We start from the raw sequence: 26055 nt of genomic DNA, 5'->3' as shown, positions 1-26055 counted from the left end.
GAGCTTTTTATTACCCTGTTAATTAACCATTACTAAGCTAATTATCTTCAAGATCATTTTTTTTATGATTATTATTTTTCTTATTATTTTTTATTTTACATTTATATTGTCAGTCTCTACTGATTTTTTGTGTTTTATTTTATGTAACTTCTGTGTCCTCCCTGGCTATCTATTGGATCTTTATTTTACTTCTAAATTGTTACTATTTTATTGTATCTGCTCTTATTCTTGTGTTTTGCTTTATCGTGTATCTTGTATCGTGATCCCTCTGCATCTCTATGCACACTGATATTGATCCTGATCAAAATCTTCTGTCTCATATCTATACCAACCAGCACATTGATCATCATTATTGCAAGTATTTCACAGCACACCAGGCTAAAAACAAACTCCAAAATAGCACCTGTCTATCAGTTTATAACCAAAATGTTAGATCACTTGGTAAACATTTTGACGATTTAAATGCACTACTCACAGCACTAGGTACTAACCTATCGTTCATTATTTTAACAGAAACTTGGCTAAATAAAGACTATACCCAACTCTACAACTTAGCTGGTTATAAAGCCATTCATAACTGTAGGCCTAATAAAAAAGGTGGTGGCACAGCTATATATTACCGAGATACATTTATCTGCAACAGTGTTATTAGTGACAGAGATGACTACTGTGAATATACTTTTGCTCAGTTTACAATTAAATCCCTTAAATCCTCTTTGACTATTGGAGCCATCTATAGATTTCCTAATACTAACATAGCTTCTTTCTCAGACAACCTAAGGAATCTTATTATAAACAACAATCTCAACAAAAACCACATCATTCTGGGAGGAGACTTTAATATTGACCTGGGTCAACAAAATTGCTCTCAAGTTGACTATTTCCTTAACAGCATGAACTCCTGTATGCTAATCCCCACTATCACCAAACCTACCCGAGTCACTCAAACATCAGCCACTACCTTGGACCACATATGGACAAACATAACAGCTCCCCTTGTATCTGGTATAATCTACGACAGAACAACTGACCACTATCCTACCTTTCTCATAGCGAACATGGACATAACACCACCAAAAAGCAAGAAACTTTCATTTAGGCTACACAGTGAATCAGCTTTAGACAATCTTACAGAGGCACTTCACAATATTAACTGGGATTCTGAATTCAATAATACCCATGATATAAATTCATTAGCTAACCTCTTCCTCTCCAAAACTCTAAGCCTCTACAACCTTCATTGTCCCCTTCTTACAAAGCAAGTAACTGACAAAAGATTAAACAATCCATGGCTCACAAGTGGCATTCTCAACTCAATCAACAAGAAACATGAATATGAGAAGAAAGTTAGGATTGGCCTAGTTTCAAAGGAAGTAGCTAAAAGGTACTCATCAATGCTTACCAGTATCATAAGAAAGGCAAAACTTGCATATTATGTGAATAGATTCAATGAAGCAAAAGGCAACATGAAAAACACTTGGAAAACTATCTCTAGTATCCTAGGAACTAAGCAACACTCACATAACCAAATAAAACTCTACAAGGATGGGGATATACCGTCAACTGATTTAGAAATGGCAAATGAATTTAATAGTTTCTTTTCATCGGTTGGTGCTAATCTTGCCAGTAAAATCCCACAGACTCAGACACATATTAACACATATCTCTCAGGCAGCTATCCAAACTCTCTTCTCCTTTCACCAATCAGCCCGGCAGATGTTGTGTCCATCATACACTCTCTAAAAACCAAGGCAGGGAACACCAGTGAAATTCCGTCCATTGTGTACAAGAGAGCCTCCCATGCCCTTGCCCCACCCATAGCACTACTGTTCAACAAATCTATAGAGAGTCACACCTTCCCTGATATCCTCAAAAAAGCAAGAGTAACGCCAGTCCATAAAGGAGGCAATCCGGCGGACATAAACAATTATAGACCAATATCAAATCTACCCATTCTATCAAAAATATTTGAAAAAATTATTTACAAACAGCTCTATTCCTACCTCGTAAAATTCGACATACTCAGCCCCTGCCAGTTTGGCTTCCGGTCCCAAAAGAGCACCAACGATGCAATCATTAGTCTCCTTGACGTTATCTACTCAGCCCTTGACAAAAATGAGTTTCCGATTGGACTCTTCATTGACCTAAGAAAAGCCTTTGATACTGTTAATCACAACTACCTCTTACTTAAACTCCAGCATTATGGAATCCGAGGCCTTGCCCTTGACTACATCCGATCCTATCTTAGTGACAGACACCAATATGTAACCATCAATGATACAACTTCGTCCACTCTACCAATTACCGTTGGAGTGCCACAGGGCAGCATCTTAGGACCTCTTCTATTTCTTATATATATAAACGATCTGCCTAACGTCTCTAATATTCTCAAACCTATACTGTTTGCTGACGATACTACTCTTATCTATTCAAACCTCAACCCGCATACACTAAATAATGTTGTGAATAATGAATTAAAAAAAGTCCACTTATGGATGTCAACGAACAAACTAACATTAAACATCGAAAAGACTTACTACATCTTATTTGGAAGCAAATCATCAAATGCAATTCAGCTACAGATAGACAACATTAACATCAGTAATAAAGATGATGGCAAGTTTCTTGGCCTATTCCTAGACAAGAGACTCAACTTCAGCACCCACATTCAACACATAACTAAGAAAGTCTCTAAGACAGTTGGTATACTCTCCAAAATCAGATATTATGTTCCTAACTCTGCTCTCCTCTCACTATATTATGCACTAATTTACCCCTATCTTAATTATGGTATCTGTGCATGGGGGTCTACCACTGCAAACCACCTTAAGCCCATCATCACACAGCAAAAATCTGCTATCAGAATGATAACTAACTCAGCTTTCAGACAACACTCAGCTCCCTTGTTTAAATCCCTAAACTTGCTAAATATTAACTCCCTCCACACATTCTCTTGTGTCAACTACATTTACAAAACCCTGTTCTTAAATGCAAACCATGCTCTGAAACTCTCCCTGGACAGATGTAATAGGACCCATTATCACCACACCAGAAATAAATATCTCTTTGATATCCCCAGGGTCAAACTTAATCTGTGTAAACACTCTATGCAAATTAAGGGACCTAGTTTATGGAACTCACTCCCTAGTGAATTGAAAAACTGTAAAACTTTTGCCTTATTTAAAAGCAAAACCAAAAAGTACCTAACTTCATCTTCTTAGTTTCCTACACTGAGCTTTAAATTTGCTCTGTACCTAGTGTTACCCAATCTCCTAATTTTTATGTAATTTCAAACAACCTTATGATTGTGTTCATTGCTGTCTTCTTTTATGTGCTAGCCATATGCTGTATTGTGACTACCAATTTTTGTCAACTACCATTCAAGCTGTCATTGCAACCAATCTTATATTGTTTCTGCTGTATTATGCCTACCAATTTTTTTGTCAACTACCATTCAAGCTGTCATTGCAATCAATCCTAGCTACCTATGTGCTTTAATATACTGTACCTACAATTTTCTCTCATCTTTTTTTTCATTTCATGTAATCTGTTATCATTTTTTGTCTATAATTTTGCAAGTATTTACCTCCTTAAAATTTTCTTAGATTAAGGACCTGCCCGAAACGCTGCGCGTGCTAGTGACTTTACAAGACTGTAATTACCATATTTGTATCCTCACATTTTTTATGTACATTCTTGTATATGCATAAATAAAAATAAAATAAAATAAAAATAAAATAAAATTTGACCCAATAAATTTCTTAGGTTATTGAAATTAGCTTTTCGAAAATCAGGTACTTTAACATAATTTTCTCCTACAGATCTATTCTATGCTAAATCTGATTTCTTTATGATCACTGCTCCCTAGCTCATTCCCTATTTCGATGTCCTTAATTTGTGTTTCCCTGTTAGTTAACACTAAATCTAAAATATTATTTTACCGTGTTGGTTCCTTAATGTGTTGCGTAAGAAAGCAATCGTCAATTAATTCTAGAAAATCTTCTGCTTCATTATTCCCTGTTTTGTTCAACCAGTTTATTCCACTAAAATTAAAGTCACCCATGACATAAATACTGTTAGATCTAGATGCTCTAGATATTTCATCCCATAGATGCTTTGCTTCCATTCTGTCTAAATTTGGTGGCCTATATATAACTCCTATTATAATGTTATTTGCTTTTTCGTTTAATTCTATCCAAATAGTTTCTGTGTGTGGCTCAGAGTTGATTCCCTCTTTGAGACTACATTTCAAATTGTCCCTAACATATATGGCTACTCCCCCTCCTCGTCTAATATATCTATCTGTGTGAAATAGTTTAAATCCATTTTTTTTGATATTCAGCTAATAGTTCTCTATTTTCTACATTCATCCACGTTTCGGTAAGTGCAATAATATCTATTTTTTCTGTGCAGGCAAGAGCATTTAATTCGTTAATTTTATTTCTTAGACTTCTACTGTTAGTGTAATATACCCTCAGTGAATTGTTATTTTGAGGCCCTTCAGTTTCCCTGATCATTTTGTAAATTCCTTTCTCTCTCAAACACATTATTAAGGATGGTAACAGAGTCCATTTCATGTGGTCTCCATCACATGTTGGCCTCCGAATGCATGATAGAGCTGATAAGTTAGCCAAAGAATCTGCCTTTAAAGGAGCCGTTGAGTGTAACCTTGGATTGTCAATGAGCAATCTGAGAGCAGCAGTACACCGAGAACTTCAACAAGATCTTGTAGATCTGAGGCAAAGTGAAATTGACACCAGTAATTCCATCTATCATCATACTATCATGCAAGAGGAGCCACACATCTATGGATCATCCAATGAAATCAGCAGACTTCTAGATGTTACTACTGCTCGGCTTAGACTCGGTTACAAGCATCTCTGGGAATTCTCATTATCTGTCGATGTAGACCTGACCAAATGTAAACTGTGTCAACAAAATTATTCGCACACCCTCCGTCACTATGTGATGGAGTGCGAAAAGATACGTGAATTTAGAGACAATTCTATAACCAATGTTCCAGCGATGTGTCAATATTTCATTCAAAATGATCTGCTACCAGAAATTTTAGCCAAATATCCCCAGTTTGCTAACTGTTGGTAGTAACTAAGTGATTGTAACCTATCCACCGCTGCCCACTGGATGGGGGGCGGTGTGCAGGACAAACATATAAATTGTGACACTAGCTCTCCACATATGTCAGTTGCTTAATTTAGAACCTGTACTTGAGGTCGACCTCGAACCCATTGTTGATGTGATGACTTATATTGAATTTTGTAACTAGCTCATCAAGATTGTAACTTGCTTAGCTAAATGAATTGTGGGGTTCAGTCCCTGAGCCCATTATGTGCCTCTGTAACCCTTTCCACTACCGCCCACAAGATGGGTATGGGGTGCATAATAAATGAACTAAACTAACTCTCAAACACATACTTTTGTAGCGAGTAGATTATCCCAATAATATACTCGCTCCAAATGCATTGTTAATATTCCTGTCAACCTTTGGAGATGAATGAGGTGAGGCGTTGCCCGGGCAACACGGTGAGGTGTTGCCCGAGCATATAAGCAGCAGAATAGCAAACATTAACTAGTCTACTTTCAAGTGTGGTCTAGAGCAGACACTTGCGAGATACTGTACCGACGCTCAGTGCGCTCAACTCACACCAAAGTATCACCTGTGTACTTCTGTATATTCGACCAAATATATATATAGTATCTTAGTGTCTGTGTTTATTTGTCACCATACTTTACGTAACAATAGAACCGTTACATTGGTCACTAACTTCGACGATGGACTCGCTCATGTCTCCAGTGCCAGCGAGCGAAAACACATCGTCACACAAAGAGCCCTCTTCAACAGTTTCCGTTACCTTCTGACCGTTTCGAGGTGGTGCATGTAGACATCGTTGGACCATTACCGTCGTCAAAAGGATATTCTTATCTACTCACCAGCATCGATCGATTCTCCAGATGGCCGGAAGCAATCCCATTAATCAACATCTCAGCTGAGTCAGTGGTCCAGGCTTTCCTCTCTGGATGGGTCGCCCGTTTTGGCAGCCCCTCTGTCATCATCACCGACCAAGGACGACAGTTCGAATCATAGCTATGGAAGGAACTTATGGAATTCCTCGGTACCACACACAACCGAACCACAGCATACCACCCTGAGTCGAACGGAATGGTAGAACGCTTTCATAGACAACTAAAAGCTGCCCTAAGAGCTCAAGCACGCCCTGATGATTGGATCGACAACCTTCCATTAGTCTTGCTTGGCATCCGTTCGGCCACGAAGGAGGGCAGTGGATTCTCGGCAGCAGACTTAGTATACGGATCTAGCCTGCGGCTTCCGAGCGAATTCTTAACCCCAACGCCACTTATCACACCCCCAGACCCCACTTTTGTCCAGAAATTACGGGCGGCCATGACAAACATTCGGCCTACACCACCACGCCAACCGACAACTCGTGCTACATATGTGCCTCATGAGCTCCACACAACTGAACACGTGTTTGTAAGAGTCGACGTTGTTCGACGCCCTCTACAGTCACCTTACGAAGGACCATTTAAAGTGGTTTCTCGAACACCGAAGTTCTTCACCGTTGAACGCCGAGGACAGCGGGTAAACATCTCCATCGATCGCCTTAAACCAGCACACTGTGACGCTGCCCCAGACATCCCTCCAGAGACACATCCGCCGACTACGCAGTTCACTTTTCGACCACAGTTACCAGCAGCACCGCCACCTACGACAACGGACGATCCTGTACGACCTCCCACCCTACAACCCCAGTTACCAGCCGCACCACAACCTGATCCTGCGACGACGGACGATCCTGTGCGACCTCCCACCCTACGACCCCAGTTAGATGACATCAGCGAAGAGGAGGAAGTTAACTTTGATGGTTATGTAACGCGAGCAGGGCGTACAATTCACCGACCAGCTAAGTTCCTTGATCAAGTATTTTTCCTTTCATCCCCTGGGAGGGGGAGTTCTGTAGCGAGTAGATTATCCCAATAATATACTCGCTCCAAATGCATTGTTAATATTCCTGTCAACCTTTGGAGATGAATGAGGTGAGGCGTTGCCCGGGCAACACGGTGAGGTGTTGCCCGAGCATATAAGCAGCAGAATAGCAAACATTAACTAGTCTACTTTCAAGTGTGGTCTAGAGCAGACACTTGCGAGATACTGTACCGACGCTCAGTGCGCTCAACTCACACCAAAGTATCACCTGTGTACTTCTGTATATTCGACCAAATATATATATAGTATCTTAGTGTCTGTGTTTATTTGTCACCATACTTTACGTAACAATAGAACCGTTACACTTTTATTACCTCCTTCCTCCAAATCAATTCCCATACCACTATCTACTAACAGTTTAAACCAAACAAACACCTCTAACCTCTGGGGATATTTGGCTAAAATTTCTGGTAGCAGATCATTTTGAATGAAATATTGACACATCGCTGGAACATTGGTTATAGAATTGTCTCTAAATTCACGTATCTTTTCGCACTCCATCACATAGTGACGGAGGGTGTGCGAATAATTTTGTTGACACAGTTTACATTTGGTCAGGTCTACATCGACAGATAATGAGAATTCCCAGAGATACTTGTAACCGAGTCTAAGCCGAGCAGTAGTAACATCTAGAAGTCTGCTGATTTTATTGGATGATCCATAGATGTGTGGCTCCTCTTGCATGATAGTATGATGATAGATGGAATTACTGGTGTCAATTTCACTTTGCCTCAGATCTACAAGATCTTGTTGAAGTTCTCGGTGTACTGCTGCTCTCAGATTGCTCATTGACAATCCAAGGTTACACTCAACGGCTCCTTTAAAGGCAGATTCTTTGGCTAACTTATCAGCTCTCTCATGCATTCGGAGCCCAACATGAGAAGGAGACCACATGAAATGGACTCTGTTACCATCCTTAATAATTTTGTTGTATTTGTGTCTAGCTTCGGACACGAGCATGTTACAGTTATGTCTTAAAGAGTTGAGAGCATTTAAGGATGATAAGGAGTCACTTACAATTAATGTATCAAGTTTGGAGACGTACACATTTCAGTGCAAGGAGCAAGGCAAATAGTTCAGTCTGAAGGGTAGAGGCCCAGTTGTTTATATGAACTCCCCACTCAAAGTACAAGCCATCACCCATTGTCAGGACAACTGCACTTCCAGCTGCACCCGTGGTGCTGTATAGGGAACCATCAGTGTATATGATTTGAGAGAGAGAATGCTCTGTGGACAGAGCATCCATATGGCTTAAGGCGTCGAGCTTTGCCTCAAGACGAAGCTAGGGCTGATCTCTAATTTGATTCTTGGGTGGAAAGGGAGGGATTAAAACTGGAAAGGGTGTAACCTCCCATGGTGCAGGAAAGTGCCGTTGTTGTTTCTCTTGGTACAAATCATGAACCTGATACATTCTGAGTTGAGTTCCAGTTTTTGTTATCCATTTGGAACAATGCTGATCTTCAATAAAGAAATTCTGGAGGGCTTCTGTGCAAGGATTTGGATGAGTTAGCCTAAGCATTTTTATACCAATTTGACAGTTAATTTCAGTAACACGATCAACAACGCTCGGAATATTAAGTTCCTTTCTCATATTAAGTATCTTTGTGGTACGAGGGCACCCAAGGATTATCCTCAAGGCTTCGTTCTGCAATTTTTCAAGCCTTCCAAGCTTGTTTTCAGGCATCCAAAAAATCAGAGGTGCAGCATAATCCACTAAAGATCTGATGTATGCAAGGTACATCATTCTGACAATCCTGACATTGGCACCATAGCCTGAGTGATAACCTGCAACAGCCTTGAGAGCTCGGAGCCTCTCTTTATACTGGCGACAGAGTCTGAATACAAGAGGACCATACAGAGGCACCTCAAGGCCAAGGTATTTGAATCTGTTTACATAGTTAAATCATAGAATCAGAGCTTTAATATAACAATGTGCTTTAATATACTTACTTATCTCTCTCATCTCATTTTTCTCTTGTAAAGTATCTTTCATTTATCAATTCTGATTGAAATTACCTACTTAAAATTATCTGCTAGATTAAGGACCTGCCCGAAACGCTGCGCGTACTAGTGGCTTTACAAGAATGTAAATACTGTACTATCCAATGTATTCTCACAAACCCAATGTACCTTCTTGTATATATATAAATAAATAAATAAATAAATAAATTAAGCTGGGAGCCATCAGACAGTTGCATCTTGCGAACAGCTCCTCCCTGCCTGGGTGGGCGCCGATTTAGTATCTTTGTTTTCTCTACTGAGATAACTAAACCTAGGTCCTGACATGAGTCTAATACAGAGTTAAGAGTGTTCTGCGTATTAGCATACCCAGTGGTGTGTATCATTATATCATCAGCATAGCTAATGATGTGGACGTTGGGTTTGCTTGGTATAGAGTTTAACAGCGTGTTTATTAAGATATTAAATAAGGTAGGACTGAGGACACCACCCTGCGGGGTACCTAGTTCAAAGTCTCTTGTTACACTCCTATGCCCCTGGAAAAATACAGATGACTTCCTGTTGGATAAGTAACCCCTGATTCCAACAAAGTAGCCGACCACCAATATTTATTCTTGCAAGCTCACTCAAGATAACATGTCTATTTGCAATATCAAAGGCAGACTTAAGATCTAGGAAGGTGGTATATGACTTTCTAGTGTGCAGGGTAAGAAAGGTGGTGGTCAGTTGTTTTGTCAGTGATTACATCTGATGTAAGAGGAGCTGTTATGTTGGTCCATAATTGTATGGATCAACAAAATTGGTCAAGATTGCAACTTGCTTAGCTAAATGAATTGTGAGGTTCAGTCCCTGAGCCCATTATGTGCCTCTGTAACCCTTTCCACTACCGCCCACAAGTTGGGTATGGGGTTCATAATAAATGAACTAAACTAGCACCAAAAGATTGATGCAATGTTCCAGCTAAGGTGAATAGCTTAGTTATTTGTGCATTTAATGTAAGCATTATATACATTTGATATTATTAATCCACTTAATATATATTATCTAATTCACTACGATATAAGTTCAGCAACATTTCTTAGAGTGCTACTTTTACTTCAAATTCGCTACTCTTAGCACTTCAGCCTGCTATTTTCAGCAAATCAGTTCTGGCAACTCTGCTGTGGATATCAACAACAGCTGAGCTGGTTGGTTCGCCCGGGAGATTATTGGTACTTACCTCTCACTATATGGAGATTTATGGTGGACAGACTGACAAGTGAGGTAAGTGGCAATGTCAGTGTATTCCTCTTTCATTGGTAGAAGCAGATAATGTTGTATTATGGCGCCAGAAAGTGGAGTCTGGCGGCGTCCCTCTGGGGTCTTGTTCACCAGGGCCGTCGTTGGTCACTTGACAGTGAACGCTCAACCTTATGATGTGCCCCCAGTACTGCGTTGCTGGATGCTTAGTTAACAGTCACATTTATACTTCACTTTTATATATCAAGTTTATGCTACGCAATGTTAAGGAGCTGTATTTTCCATTGTGGTGGCTGGGGAGACATTGCTTTGGGGTACCAATCCCACAGTGGTGGTGTCTGACAGCATATTGGAATCTTACCCTAGTATCAGTTGGGTCAACTTAGGTATCGAATTCCAAAAATGTGCATCCATGTTGGAACAGATGAATGCCCAAAGAAAATTGTTGAAAATGCCTTGATAACTTGATAAAAGTTATTTATATGTCAGAAGAAAGATGGAAACATAATCTATATGTAAAACCTCTATCAGAAAAAAATATTTTAAGTTAAACCGAAGATACTGTATATGTTGTCGTATAAAAGCTGAATTTTTTATCGTTTGTCATGCTTGAAACCCGTAATATTTATCTCAAAACAATGCTTATTTCATGTAGATAAGTTAATAAATGTAATTTTTTACATGTTGCAAGAAGGATATAAATATAAAATTCATTTTAATTTCTTTACCATGGGCCTATTTGAAATTCAAGTGAAGATATGTGTACAGTACAACCTCAATTCAGTATACCCTGATTCACTGCATCTCCAGCTAGGTCACACACTTTTTAGGCTGGATTTACTAACCTGGTTCATTAAAGTGGGGGATGAGTACTCTGGACCTAGATTCACGAAGCTCCATGTATTTCTTCGTAAGTAGGTTTGCTACGAAGGTTCCTAAGTGCGCCCTAAGAAGATGCTTAGGTGCAATTCACGTAGATCCACTTAGGAAGAAATTTGTTGGTTCACCTGCGTGCCGATAGAGGTCACTACTGTGTTTCGTTTGGCCAATCAGAGAGCAGCAACATTCTTCATATTGAAGATTTAGCGCTGGCTTATCGGAGCTCTATTGCCTCCTATTTACTTCGAATTTTCTTATAAAATTAGTATATTTTGAAGTAAAACTATGTTTTTTCAACTTCTACAGGCAGCACGGACATTGTAGTAAACAAATATGTTACATTTGTTGTTTACCTACGTAATTCTAAGAGATACTGTGTTGCTGTCCTTGTTGCTCGGAAGATGTGCTGACAATTATTGTATATATTTACTGAATTTACCCAAGGGCCACTAACTATCTAGTGGCCTCAACGAGGACAGAAAGCCGGCGGCTTGTTAAAGGGCCCGCCAATTGTCTTAATGATATTTTTTAGCTGGAATTTGGCATTTACGACTTCAGCGGGTAGGCAGTTCCATGGGTTTATAACCCTCTTTGTGGAAAAAACATTTGTTTTCAGTCCTACTTGAGAGAACATACTCTCCAACACTATATCTGTGATTGTCCTGTTATCAGTGACTTCATACCAAATGGTATGAGGTACTTTGAGCTGTGTAATTACTTCATACGCTCAGGAATATTGGAAGATATTCTTGTGCTGCACCCAGATTTTGCCAGTGGAGGCTATTAGATCAGCATTAAGTATTTTGTTCTCTCCTGATTCCATGTATGACTGGCCATCCTGTGAAGTGAGGGTGTTGGATGAGCTTGTAGCTGGTTTCTGATCTACACTGTGTGGTCCTTCATACAGAATAGGGAAGCAGCACATTGCTGTGTGTACCTAAACATGTTAAAAAATACAGTGTTTGAGAGGAGTATTGTAGAAACTGGTAAGAGTTATTATAATATAATGTTTCCATGATTCAGTGTTTACCTCTTGTGAAAATCGCGAAGAGTTGTTTAGTCAGAGTTGATTTGTTTTTTGTATTGAGACTGGTATTTTCTAAATTGATTCCATGTATGTCTAACCATCCTGTGCGATGGGAGTATTAGATAAACTTATAGCTAGTTTTTTATCTACACTGTGTAATATTCCATATAGAATTGGGTAGCAGCACATTGCTGTGTATACCTAATCTTCTTAATAAAAAAATCAGTAATAAAGATTTTAAATTATAGTTTGTATTAATACAAATACTGTATTATCCTTATTAAATCATGTTAACCATGGATCATTAAGATCTCATGTTGATATGTAATAGTCATATTTCTTTTGAACTGCTAATCATTCATTAAATTGTGCATTATGTCTCAATTTTTCACTTCCTTGGATATACTGTACAGTACAAAAAGATAGGATTAAAATAAACCAGTAATATTTCTTTCATTATATTTTTTATTTAAATAACTGCATCAATATTTTTACAGCTGACAGGATGTTTTACCATACAGGTGCATTATTTGTTTACAAAAATTTGGTTTATTGTTACACACAATGGTGCTACATAGCCTTCCCAGCTTGGTGCCTTCTTTTAATACTTACTGATTAATAAATAAATAATAATAAATAAATTTTATTCAGGAAAAGTACATACAGTTGATTTACAAACATAATGTTGGATTTATAGACAGAGCTAGTACATAGAATACCTAAAGACACTAATACTCATAGCATTTCGGGCAAGGTGTGGGGGAAAAAAACACTTAGGCTAAAACTTAATAGTAATCGGGATTAGGTATAAATTGTGTTGAAAGAAGGAATAAAAAATAAGGAAGGGGGGGTAACATAGCAGAAATCAGCAATTGTACATGTTGGTGAACAGCATTGTTTAAAAAATAGCAAGACATGGGTTGACATTTAGGGGGGTAAGGTAGGTTACATGGAGTTAATTAGGTAGTACTTGGTTTTACTCTTAAACTGGTAGAGAGAGGTACAGCCTTTGACATGATTCGGGAGGTCATTCCACATTCTGGGTCCCTTGATTTGTAGAGCACTTCTAGTTTGGTTACACACAGCCAAATTGTGTAACAGGAAGAGGTCTTGGCCACAAATTTGTTCCATGCTAAATGTAGAGGAACCAGCTGAGTATTCCTCAAATAAAATAAGCTGCCTCAGCTTATAAGGTAAATAAAATAAGCATTTCTCAAATAAGTAGCTGCCTTGCCTTACTGCTACATAGCCTTCCTGGCATGGTGCCTTCTTTTGATAATTACTTGTTCCACACCCAAGTTGTGTAACAGGAAGAGGTCTTGGACCCCTACTTCCCTCTCTCTTTTTTAATAGTCCATATAGTCAATTATAGCTTTAAGTATTCAATGAATAAAGTTTTTGACATTTTTACCCTTCTCCTTACCTAACATCATTTGTGCAGCATATTTTTATTTTATGTCTTACCCAGATTTAATTTCAAAATAAAACCAAACTAAATAAATTAGAAATGGGTATGTATAGCTAAGGTACACCCTTACTACTAGGTGAACAGGGGCATTTGGTGATAGTAAATGATCCCATCAGGCAGGGCTCATCACCTCTCATATTTCATGTTGACCAGTGTTTATTTACTTAACACTTTCTGCGGATGAGGACTCCTCCCGGAGTCCTGTTTCGCCTACCCGCTCCCGCATGGTGGACATAAATTTATGTCCTCTTTTAAAATATTTGTATAAAATTCAATTTTAATCCGATTTACTTTGGGTTTGTTTCAAACTGCGCGCCATGAGGCTCTCTTTCTCACCACTAGGCTGCATAGTACAATAAGTTCATGAAAGGTGTGGACCACTTCGATCAAATGGTATTTCCATTTTACCCGGAAAACTCACAAGTGGACCTAAAAGATAATGTTTTATTTCCTGCAAATGGCTTTGCATAATGCCTTTGTTTTGTACAAATACAACACAACTGATCAAAAAAAGCTAACATTGCTACAGTTCCACGAGGTGGCAAATTGGGCCCTATTGTGCTGGGACCCGGAAGATTGGCCTCAAACAGCAACAGTATCTCAACACTTGCGGCACGCTCCAGACATAAATGATGACACAGGTCCTGCCTATGCTGACGCCATGCAAACTCCTGGACCATCTGGTGTGAGGCGGCCCTTGTTCACTTCAACACCTCAAGCTGAAGCAGCAACCGAATCAGAACCCGAGATGTCTGGCACACTGCCATTTGACGAGACGGTTTTGTCAGATGACTCTGACTCAAATGTTGAACCTCCAGCGATTCAGTTGATTCTGAAAATCGCATGAACTACAAACTGAAACGAGTATTTTGATACCAGAATGAACACTGTATCACATAAACTGCCATAAGTAGACTCGAACCTTCATTGATTTTTTTTTGGGTGTAGCGTGTGTCTGCATGAGTGTCCCAAACGGGTTGCAGATGGGTGACTTTAGCCGTTTATACTGGTAATGTATTTTGTATTTTGATACCAGAATGAACACTGTATCACATAAACTGCCATAAGTAGACTCGAACCTTCATAGATTTTTTTTTGGTGTAGCGTGTGTCTGCATGAGTGTCCCAAATGGGTTGCAGGTGGGTGACTTTAGCCGTTTATACTGGTAATGCTTCCCCCATATCATGTATTATATGCATATGTTTGTTTAGGGAATTTTATTCCGATCAATGTACAACCAAAAATAACTGTGTGCAACAAGTATAAACTTGACAAACATAACAAAAGTAAAAACATTTCATGTGTGTTTGACGCTCACTGATATGTTCCAGCGTTGTTTTATATTTGGCGCTATTCTATCTTACGCTTTGTTGATCTTTTTTACCTACGGGCTCATAGAACATTCTATTGCGAACACATTGTCACATAAATGAATGACGTACATAGAATAATAATGTCATGAGAGTGAAATAAGTATAAACTTTCAAAGCGCCGTATCGCACATTTGTCGTCCCGTCACCGATACCGGGTAACAATTTCACCACTTCCCACACTCTTGCGGGTGGGCCGCAATCATTATTCTATGCTTATATTCATATCACCGTGTTGGGAATTTCATTGCGAGTCCATTGATACCAAAATTAACGCTGTAGGACAAGTGTGGAGGTGATAACAATCCCAAGAGTAAAAACATTTTGTTGCTGTTGGGCGCTCACGGCGAGTCATCTTCGTAGTTATTTATTTGGTGCAGGTATCCCTATACGTTTCGTGACTTTTTTTTACTGATGTTCTTCTAGAGAATTTTATTGCGAACACGTTGGCACCAAAATGAAATACGTAGCTCGAGAACTAAGGTCAGGAGAGTAAAAAGAGTATACACATTTTTGTTTTTACGCTTACGCGGCAAAAACGCCGCGCGCACATACCGCTTTTTTTTTACCATCCCAGGGGGCGCGAAAGTGTTAATAACTACAGGTATAATATCTTGCTATTATAAAACTTATTCTAATATCATAAAAGACATTTACTCAAAGTTTCAAGCAGAGAATGCATATATAACTAAACACGAAGGACTCCTCTTCACGCGATTCAATTTTTATAATCTTTTGTTTATGTTCCAAAATCTTAAAATCGATCCCAGTGTTATGTAGTAGAAAAAAATTGAGTTATATCCAGTTTACGTAAAGCTACGAGTGGTCGAAACCACACTTAGATCCCGGACCAAACTTATGAAGGTTTTTCCACTTAGTGTAGCTACCTGAATACCGACGTAGCCGCCACGAAGGCGCTAAGAAGGAAAACATTCGTAGCTAAGAAGAAAAACCTTCGTAAGTACCTTCGTGAATCTGGCCCCAGGTTCGCTGAAGTGGGGATGTGCGTATTTGCTTACGATGTTGGGACAGAGTTCACAGACTGGTGGAAAACTTTCCCCTTCTATAACAGGCAATTAATAATTTCTTCATATGACAAGTTGGATCACGCAAGTGGACCACACAACAAGTGAACCGTATGAACCAAACACCAGCCAATATGGCCCACACAACAAGTGAAGCATATTAACCACTCTCCTGACAACAATACTGACTCTCGGTCCGTAGAATTACCCAAATGTACTCAAATCCTCCTAGCATTACATAAGTAATTAAGAAATATGGTATATTTACTTGCTGTAATGTTGGTGCTGCATGTAGAACATGATCAAACCTATTTTTACGCAGAAATAATGTAATTTCATATAAAAATTAGAAGTAAATATGTAGCAGGTGACGCCATAGGAAGTCGACGGTTCTAAGCGACAAAATTGTGGAGCGACTTATCCAAGATATATGGTCGCCGGGAGAGTGTTTGCTGCCATATCAGCCTCCTGTACACAGTGATCCAGTCGTCGCACTTCTTTGCTCAAATTGTTGCAAATTTAATTAATGATATTAACAAGTAAATGGGTATTTGTAATAATATTTCATAAATAGCCACAAAACATTTAATATTTATTTAAAAAAAATGTGCATGGAAGTTAAATCAACTCCACAGAACAATAATTTTGCTATATAGATACTAACGTTATTCGTTTGTATGCGTTCGCTACTTAAACTACTCATGTTCTTTTCGTTCATTGAACACCGAACCCTACACGCTCTCTGATATATTGCTTAATTATTAGTGATTTACAAATAAAACATATTTGTATATGTTATCAGAAAGACAGAGATAAAATAGTTTTTGTGAATCCATCACAGATTATATCTTATTAGAGAGGAAAAATATTCATATTTTAAACAAGGTTTCTTGGCCGACTCTCTCCCTATCGATGGGAACTATGATCTTTCGAAGATCAATGTTAATTTAATCTAGACATTGTAATAAACGAAGTTTTCTATGTCATAATAAAGATAGAAATATAAGCTGCATGTTAATACTTTAGCATAAATATAACTGAAGTGAAAGTGAAGATATATGCCTTTTTATAGTTACGTGATGGCTACCTCAGGGACTGTGAAGGCCTGCAAACAAGCTAATCAATTGTGTAATTCATTTGCATATATGCAAAGTAACAGTAAAGGTCTATATGTCAGCATAAACACAGATGTAGACGATACTGTGACTACATTTCAAGGAAAATATATCTTACATGAAAGCCAAGATATGGTTAAATAAATAATCAATACCACACCATCACCAGTGTCCGGACACATGAAAACTTCCAATGCATCAGTGTTCCGCCAGGCGGGCAATACAGGCTTCACAATTCTGAAAAATTATGTAATTCAGAGAGATACGTTGATAAACGTAAATGTTTTATATTTTAAATGCAGATATAAACTTTGTTTTCAAACGTTAATTGTAACAATATCTCAAGTATAAAAACCAAGGTACATTTTGGATTTAACAATTTTCTATAAAGTTGCAATGCTACCTTAATTGTATATAATCATCATCATATACAGACTGAAATTAACTTATAAAATGAGGAGGTAAAGATAGACGTATGTTAATTATGACGCAGGATTGCTCTTAAGAACTTAATTAAAAACCACAATATTATAATGTATAATAATTAATTGTGTTGGGGACAGGAAGCCACAGTATATTCATACACGATAGGCTTTTATCAAGGTCATCCCTAAGGTCAAATTACTAACCCTGCCCAGGATGCAATCCCACAACAAGCAGACTAACTCCTGAGTACCTACTTACTGCTAAGTGAACAGTCGCATTACGTGAAAGGAAATGTACCCAACCATTTGTCCCGCCCAGGATTCGAACGCGGAATTATCGATTGTGCATCAAGAACGAACACAACTGTACTACTGGGACCCCCAATATATATATGATGATATGTTCTATATCATCAGAAAATTGGAAACATAAAAATATATTTGAAGATATTTGTCATTAAAGTATTTTTTGGGGAAACAGAGGTGTATTTTAGTTACCCTGATATACAGCACGAATATCATAGACTCATCCTGTGAGAGGTAGTTTATGTGTACCCAATACTCATCCTGAGAGTCTTTACTTACGTGCACCCCATACTCATCCTCTGTGAGGTAATTTATTGTGCAACCCATACTCATCCTGTTACCAGTAGTTTGTGCAACCCATACCCATCCTATGACCTGTAATTTATTGTGCAACCCATACTCATCCTGTTACCAGTACTGTAGTTTGTGCACCCCATACTCATCCTCTGTGCAGTAATTTATTGTGCAACCCATACTCATCCTGTTACCAGTAGTTTGTGCAACCCATACCCATCCTGTGACCTGTAATTTATTGTGCAACCCATACTCGTCCTGTTATCAGAAATTTGTGCACCCCATACTCATCCTCTGTGTGGTAATTTATTGTGCAACCCATACTCATCCTGTTACCAGTAGTTTGTGCAACCCCATACCCATCCTGTGACTTGCAATTTATTGTGCAACCCATACTCATCCTGTTACCAATAGTTTGTGCAACCCATACCCATCCTGTGACCTGTAATTTATTGTGCAACCCATTCTCATCCTGTTACCAGTAGTTTGTGCACCCCATACTCATCCTCTGTGTGGTAATTTATTGTGCAACCCATACTCATCCTGTTACCAGTAGTTTGTGCAACCCCATACCCATCCTATGACCTGCAATTTATTGAGCAACCCATACTCATCCTGTTACCAATAGTTTGTGCAACCCATACCTATCCTGTGACCTGCAATTTATTGTGCAACCCATACTTATCCTGTGACATGTAGTTTGTGTGCCTCATACTCATCCTGTGAGTCATAGGACATTGTGCAACCCTTTCTCATCGTGTGAATCTTTGTTTACTTTGCTCTCCATACTCATCCTCTGCGCGATAGTTTCTTATGCAACCCATACCCATCATGTGAGTGGTAGTTCATTGTGTACACTATACTCATCCTGTGAGTATAGGATACACAATGTACTGATACATTTGTACTCCATACTCATCATCAAGAAGTGTATTATACCAGCATTGTAATATAAATTAAGAATAAATGCTTAACTGGATTACGAACCCATAATCAAAATAAGAACCATCACTAATTATCATGACAAACGGCCTAGGCTACACTTCCGCCTTCGACAAGCTGCCGCCGGAGGTGGGTAGTTTATTGTACACCCCCGCACCCTCAGCTCTGGGAAGGGGGCATTGAAATGTGGACATGTGAACCAATACCCCCCTCCTCCTGTTAATAATAATACTAATAATAATAACATTTAAATAATAATAAAAATAATGGTAAAACTCACTGTAATACCCTTGTGCTTGAATGAAGGTGAAGGATAGACCCAATAAATGTGTAAGTGTATTAAAAAACTAATTTTTGGATCTAACCTTCATTCTTTCTCAATGTGTTGTATACCATGAAATGATTATTCATTGTTCTATTATGAACATTGTATACAGAGCCTCAGGATATACATCCCCACAACAATTAGCTAGCTCCCAGGTACCTAATTACTGCTAGGTGAACGGCAGTTCATCTAGCAGTGAGCACCACCTGCCAGCTCACCTAGTAATGAATACCATCTGCAACCGCACCGCACCACTTGCCAGCAGGTGAAGAAGTATGATGGAGAGAGCAAAGTATACAATATTTCAAGTATAAGAATAAAGATATATTTAGGATTTAACGTTTTCCTATAAAGTTTCAATAATAACTTTATTTGATGGTGCTACATCAAATAGCCTTCCCGGCTTGGTGCCTTCTTTGATAATTACTTACTTACATTTATTGAACTTTATCATCATCATTATTTACAGAAAGAAATTAACATCAAAATGTAGCCATTTTAATACACAAAACAGAAGTAGATATGTATGTTAATTATGATGCAGGATAGGATCACTATTAAGAACTTAATTATAAACCACAGTATGTTTTATATCATCAGAAATTCGGAAACATACCATATATTTTCAAATATTTGTAATTAAAGTATTTATTTATATAGGAAATAAGTATTTTAATTACCCTAGTTAGCCCTGAGAACACATTCTTGCAGCAAAATTTTTTCCCCACCAATCTCAGGTGTTAATGAGATCAGTCTTGACCCATTGGATAGTTCATGAACAACAATCAACTATAGCACCATCTATGCCAGAAGATATCCAAAATGTTCTTGATATCATCCAAATTGTCAGTACGAGAGCAGAATACATAAGTTGAGTGATGTCAAAGGAATCATATTGACTGACCGAGCCCCATTGTAAATATTTGTGGCTTCCTGACCATAAAGTTACCGCCGCGGCCTAGGGTAAGAGACCAGATGTACTCAGTATGCAAGCCACACTAGCTATTAGTCCATATAAGCTGACAACTTACCCAGATAAACAAAACTTCCTAATGATATACATTCAATTAATACAACTGAAATGTTTAAATCATGATTATATATGTATCATGTGGACAATTTTTAATGTAATTTTTTCTCCTGATATTCGGGCTCTTTATTATGCTTCATCTTGAGGCAAAGCCCAATAGCTTACGCCATATTGATGCTCTGTCCACAGATCATTCTCTCTCTCTCAAATCAAATACACTGAAGGTATCCTACACCGCCTCACAGGTGCAGCTGCAAGTGCAGTTGCCTCTACTCATCAGACAGAACTATTTGCCTTGCTTCTTACACTAAATTATGTACAAGTCTCCAAACTTGATGCATTAATTGTAAGTAATTTTCTATCATTCTTAATTACGCTTAACTCTCTAAGACAATTGTAACATTACCGTGTCTGAAGCTAGGCAGAGAAAATACAACATTATTGGTGATGGTAACATAATCCATTTCATGTGAATTCCATCTTCGTTGGCCTCCGAAACTTAAGGAATGGTCCAGAATAGCTACTAAAGTTTAACTCAAGTGTGAAGATACTTCAGTTGATTCTTAAATTCTTCCAGTAAGTGTAAAGATAAGTGCTGACGATACTACCTTCATCTACTCAGACCCCAACCCAAACGCACTAAATAATAATGTAAATAACAAAGTTAAAAAGTCCACTCATGGATGTAAACCAACAAACTCGCACTAAACATAGAAAAGACCGACTACATTTTATTTGGAAGTAAATCCTCCAACCAAATTCAACTTCAGATAGACAATGTTAACATTAGCAATAAAAATTATGGAATTTTATATGTGGTGATCATGTCTTGCCGAGCTTTTCTGTCTTCCAGCGACGTGAGGTGCAGTTCACGCAGCCTTTCCTCATAACTCATGCCACTTAGTTCTGGGACTAGCCTAGTGGCACACATTGTAAGTTTTTCCATCTACGTCTTGCGCTTGAAAAGGTACGGGCTCATACGTACATGATATGAGCGCAAATGCATGATAGAGCTGATGATTTAGCCAAAGAATCTGCCTTTAACCATTAAATTGCGCATCGCATCATATAATGCTCTGACTGACTTGCAGTAAATTGCGCATCGCATCATATGATGCTTTGGAGTACTATGCATGATTTAAACGGCCTGCGGATACACGGGGTTCACCACACCTTCATCAGGGCTCTTGTAAACAGAGGCCATTTTTTTTTTAAATCATGGGCCAAATTCCCGGGTGTTAGAGGCCTCAGTATTGAGTGAACTACCAAGCCTGACGCACGCAGCATAAGCTCACAGCACTGCTGTTCAGCTTGTGACCACAGCATCGCCTAAAAATGCCATAATATACTTGTTCATGCTATTATGTAGTGATGATATTACAGAACACCCCTGACTGTGATAAAACTGACCAGGGTTCTGATAATAGCAGGATTGTGGTGATATTTAGCGCTGTGCTCCATGGTGGGAGGAGTAATGCTGTGGGAGGGAGAGTAGTGGCGTTGTCGTCTGACTGTGTGAGGCCACCTTTTATTGACTGCACTCACCATACCAGCTTAGTGGTTCGCTATGGTGAACACAAATGTAGATACTTATATACAACGTGTGTATAGAGGATATAAACAGCAAGAGGAGTAGGTTGGGAACCACCATTTTGGTGAGGGCGGTGGCGTTGTCTGCACGATTTATCATGTTTACCAGTGACCACTATGGTCTTTGGGCACCATACCAGTTTACTTGTACAAGTATGGTGAATAAGACAGGTAGATGTTTATATATAATGTGTGTATATAGCATAATAACAACACAAACAGTATTGTTGGAGGAGAAATATTAGTGCGTTTGGCCTTGAGGGTGGCAGCCAGCTGACTGTGTGAGGTCCTATGTCTTTGTGCCTTTACTCACCATACAAGCTTAGATGTACAGTTATGGTGAACAAAACATGTAAATACTTATATATAACGTCTGTATATAAAAGCAAAAACAGTATGGTGGGTGGAGAATAGTGGCAAGTCAGGTGAGGTGAGGGAGGGAGGGAGTGGCAGCCACTGACTGCCACTGCCACTCAGCATACCAACTTAGTGGTTCGTTATGGTGAACACGAATGTAGATACTTATATACAACGTCTGTATATAGTGAATAAAAGCAAAAACAGTATGGTAGGAGGAGAATGAGGGTGAGTGAGGTGTGGAGGGAGGGAGTGAGTGGCTGGCTGGTACACGGTGGTCACTCCTCGTTACTTTTTGACTCATAATAGCAACTTAGTGGTTCGTTATGGTGAACAAAACATGCAGATACTTATATATAACTTGTGTATATAGTGTAATAACCGACAAAGTATTTGTTCACTGTTCACAACGGCCGAGTGGACAGCACGCTGGACTTGTGATCCTGTGGTCCTGGGTTCGATCCCAGGCGCCGGCGAGAAACAATGGGCAGAGTTTCCTTCATCCTATGCCCCTATTACCTAGCAGTAAAATAGGTACCTGGGTGTTAGTCAGCTGTCACGGGCTGTTTCCTGGGGGTGGAGGCCTGGTCGAGGACCGGGCCACGGGGACACTAAAAAGCCCCGAAATCATCTCAAGATAACCTCAAGATAACCATATTTTTGAGTACAGCGATGATTCACTCATTTTATTATATAAATATATCACACTACACACTATTGAATAATATTACAGCAAAAAAACTATGAAAAATCAATCAGAGACATTGAAATAATTAGGTAATTATCTCTTTGTGGCAACTCCGGCCTGACAGCTGGCGATCAACAGACTGCCTGGGATGCACGCTGAGTCAGCGCCTATTTTTTGCCAGACTTCCCCGCCCAATAGCGGGCAATATATGCCACTTCCGATTTTTTTATTATTTTTCCCGTGATCAGTGAACACAAATTAACAGGTTACCTTGAGGCTACCTTGAGGTGCTTCCGGGGCTTAGTGTCCCCGCGGCCCGGTCGTCGACCAGGCCTCCTGGTTGCTGGACTGATCAACCAGGCTGTTAGACGCGGCTGCTCGCAGCCTGACGTATGAGTCACAGCCTGGTTGATCAGGTATCCTTTGGAGGTGCTTATCCAGTTCTCTCTTGAACACTGTGAGGGGTTTGCCAGTTATGCCCCTTATGTGTAGTGGAAGCGTGTTGAACAGTCTCGGGCCTCTGATATTGATAGAGTTCTCCCTCAGAGTACCTGTTGCACCTCTGCTTTTCAACGGGGGTATTCTGCACATCCTGCCATGTCTTCTGGTCTCATGTGGTGTTATTTCTGTGTGCAGGTTTGGGACCAGCCCCTCAATTATTTTCCACGTGTAAATTATTATGTATCTCTCCCGCCTGCGCTCAAGGGAGTACAGATTTAGGCTCTTTAGTCGGTCCCAGTAATTTAGATGTTTTACTGAGTGGATTCTAGCAGTAAAGGATCTCTGCACGCTCTCTAGGTCAGCAATTTCTCCAGCTTTGAAAGGGGCTGTCATTGTGCAGCAGTACTCCACTCTAGATAGCACAAGCGTTTTGAAAAGTATCATCATCGGTATAGCATCTCTAGTGTGAAAAGTTCTTGTTATCCAACCTGTCATTTTTCTTGCAGTTGTGACGGCTACTTTATTGTGTTCTTTAAAGGTAAGGTCTTCCGACATGAGTACACCCAGGTCCTTTACATTGCCTTTTCGTTCTATGTTATGATTTGCCTGCGTTTTGTACGTGGTTCCTGTTTTTATGTTTTCAATTTTTCCGTAGCGCATGAGCTGAAACTTATCCTCGTTGAATACCATATTATTTTCTGTAGCCCATAGAAAGACCTGATCAACATCTGATTGGAGGTTTGCCGTGTCCTCTATGTTGCCAACTCTCATGAAAATCCTAGTGTCATCTGCAAAGGATGATACAGTGCTATAGGTTGTGTTCTGGTCTATGTCCGATATGAGGATGAGAAAAAGTACTGGAGCAAGCACAGTACCCTGGGGGACTGAGCTCTTCACGGTTGATGGGCTGGATTTTATTTTGTTGACTATTACACATTGGGTTCTGTCAGTCAGGAAATTGTAGATCCATCTGCCTATTTTCCCGGTAATTCCTTTTGAACGCATTTTATGTGCAATAACACCATGGTCACATTTATCAAAAGCTTTTGCGAAATCTGTGTAAATTACATCAGCGTTTTGTTTGTCTTCCATAGCATCTAATGCCATATCATAGTGGTCCAGCAACTGCGACAGGCAAGAGCGCCCTGTCATTGTTAGGAAGGAAGAAAAAATAGGTTAGGAAGAAAAAATATATATTTTTTTGTATGCGCCTGTGGGTGTCAAATGGTATATAGCTATGCACCATTTAAGGGTTAAAGATTTCTCACATAATTTATAAGTTGTGTGGGGTATGTTCTCCTATTCCACATTCCATAACATTAAATTCCATTTGCCAAGTGGTGCTCTATATACTTATTCTGTCCAGGTCTTCTTGAAGGGTATAACAATCATTTAAGTTACTTATCTTCCCTATTTTCTTAGCATCATCAGCAAACATGTTCATATAATTTTGTATTCCAACTGGTAGATCGTTTAGACAATGAACATTACCAGTGCAAGAACTGAACTCTGTGGTACTCCGTTTTGTGACATTTCTTCAGTCCAATACACTTCCTTTTATTACTGCCCTCATTTTTCTATCAGAAAATTTTTCATCCATGTTAGCAGCTTACCTGTCACCCCTCCAATGTGCTCCAGTTTCCAGAACAACCTCTTATGTGAAACTCTGTCAAAAGCTTTTTTTAGGTCCAGATAGATGCAGTCAACCCAACCATCTCTTTCCTGTAAAATCTCTGTGGCTTGATCATAAAAACTGAGTAAATTTGTTACACAGGATCTTCCAGATTGAAAACCATACTGATGGTCTGATATTATATCATTTGTCTCCAGGTGTTCTACCCATTTAGTTTTAATTATTTTTTCCAATATTTTGACTATTACACTTGTCAACAATACAGGTCTACAATTGAGGGGGTCTTCCTTGCTTCTATTTTTGTAGATTGGAAACTATGTTAACTTTTTTTCACGCATCTGCTACAACTCCTGTACACAAGGATGCCTGAAAAATCAGGTGAAGTGGAATGCTGAGCTCAGGTGCACATTCTCTCAGAACCCATGGTGAAACTCCATCTCATAGATAGCTCCTTGAGCATATTTTCCACTTCGTCTCTAGACACCTCTATGTGCTTTTTGTTGTTCTCTGGAATTCTTATTGTGTCTGGTTCTCTGAAGATTTCATTTTGTACAAACACACCTTGGAACCTTTCATTTAATGCTTCACGCATTTCCTTTTCATTTTCTGTGAATCTGTTTCCCATTTTCAACCTCTGGATATTATTCTTTACCTGCAGTTTGTTGTTTATGAATTTGTAGAATAGGCTTGGTTCTATTTTACATTTGTCTGCTATCCCTTTTTAAAGATTTCTTTCTGCCTCTCTCCTTACTGCTGTGTAGTTGTTTCTCGCATCTTTGTATCGCTGGTATGTTTGGGGGTTTGGTCTCTTCCTATATTGATTCCAATTTTGTGTCTTTTGGTGTCTGGCCCTCTCACAATTTCTGTTGAACCAATCCTGTTTTCTGGCCCTGCATCTCTGTTTAGGTATGAATGTTT

General features: G+C 39.1%; 1 long non-coding RNA gene across 1 annotated transcript in view; it reads left to right on the top strand.

Annotated features, from left to right (window-relative positions):
* The first annotated feature begins 10110 nt into the window (after positions 1-10110).
* Positions 10111-26055, top strand: part of LOC138359290 (uncharacterized) — a 96687-nt gene continuing 80742 nt past the window's right edge. Inside the window, exon 1 of the long non-coding RNA XR_011225913.1 lies at positions 10111-10246. This is a non-coding gene — a long non-coding RNA (uncharacterized lncRNA). The remainder of the gene's footprint in view (positions 10247-26055) is intronic.

Source organism: Procambarus clarkii, chromosome 90 (assembly GCF_040958095.1).
Source record: "Procambarus clarkii isolate CNS0578487 chromosome 90, FALCON_Pclarkii_2.0, whole genome shotgun sequence".
Taxonomy (NCBI): domain Eukaryota; kingdom Metazoa; phylum Arthropoda; class Malacostraca; order Decapoda; family Cambaridae; genus Procambarus; species Procambarus clarkii.
Note: the sequence above shows the minus strand (reverse complement) of the source record. Positions and strands in the feature narration are given on the sequence as shown.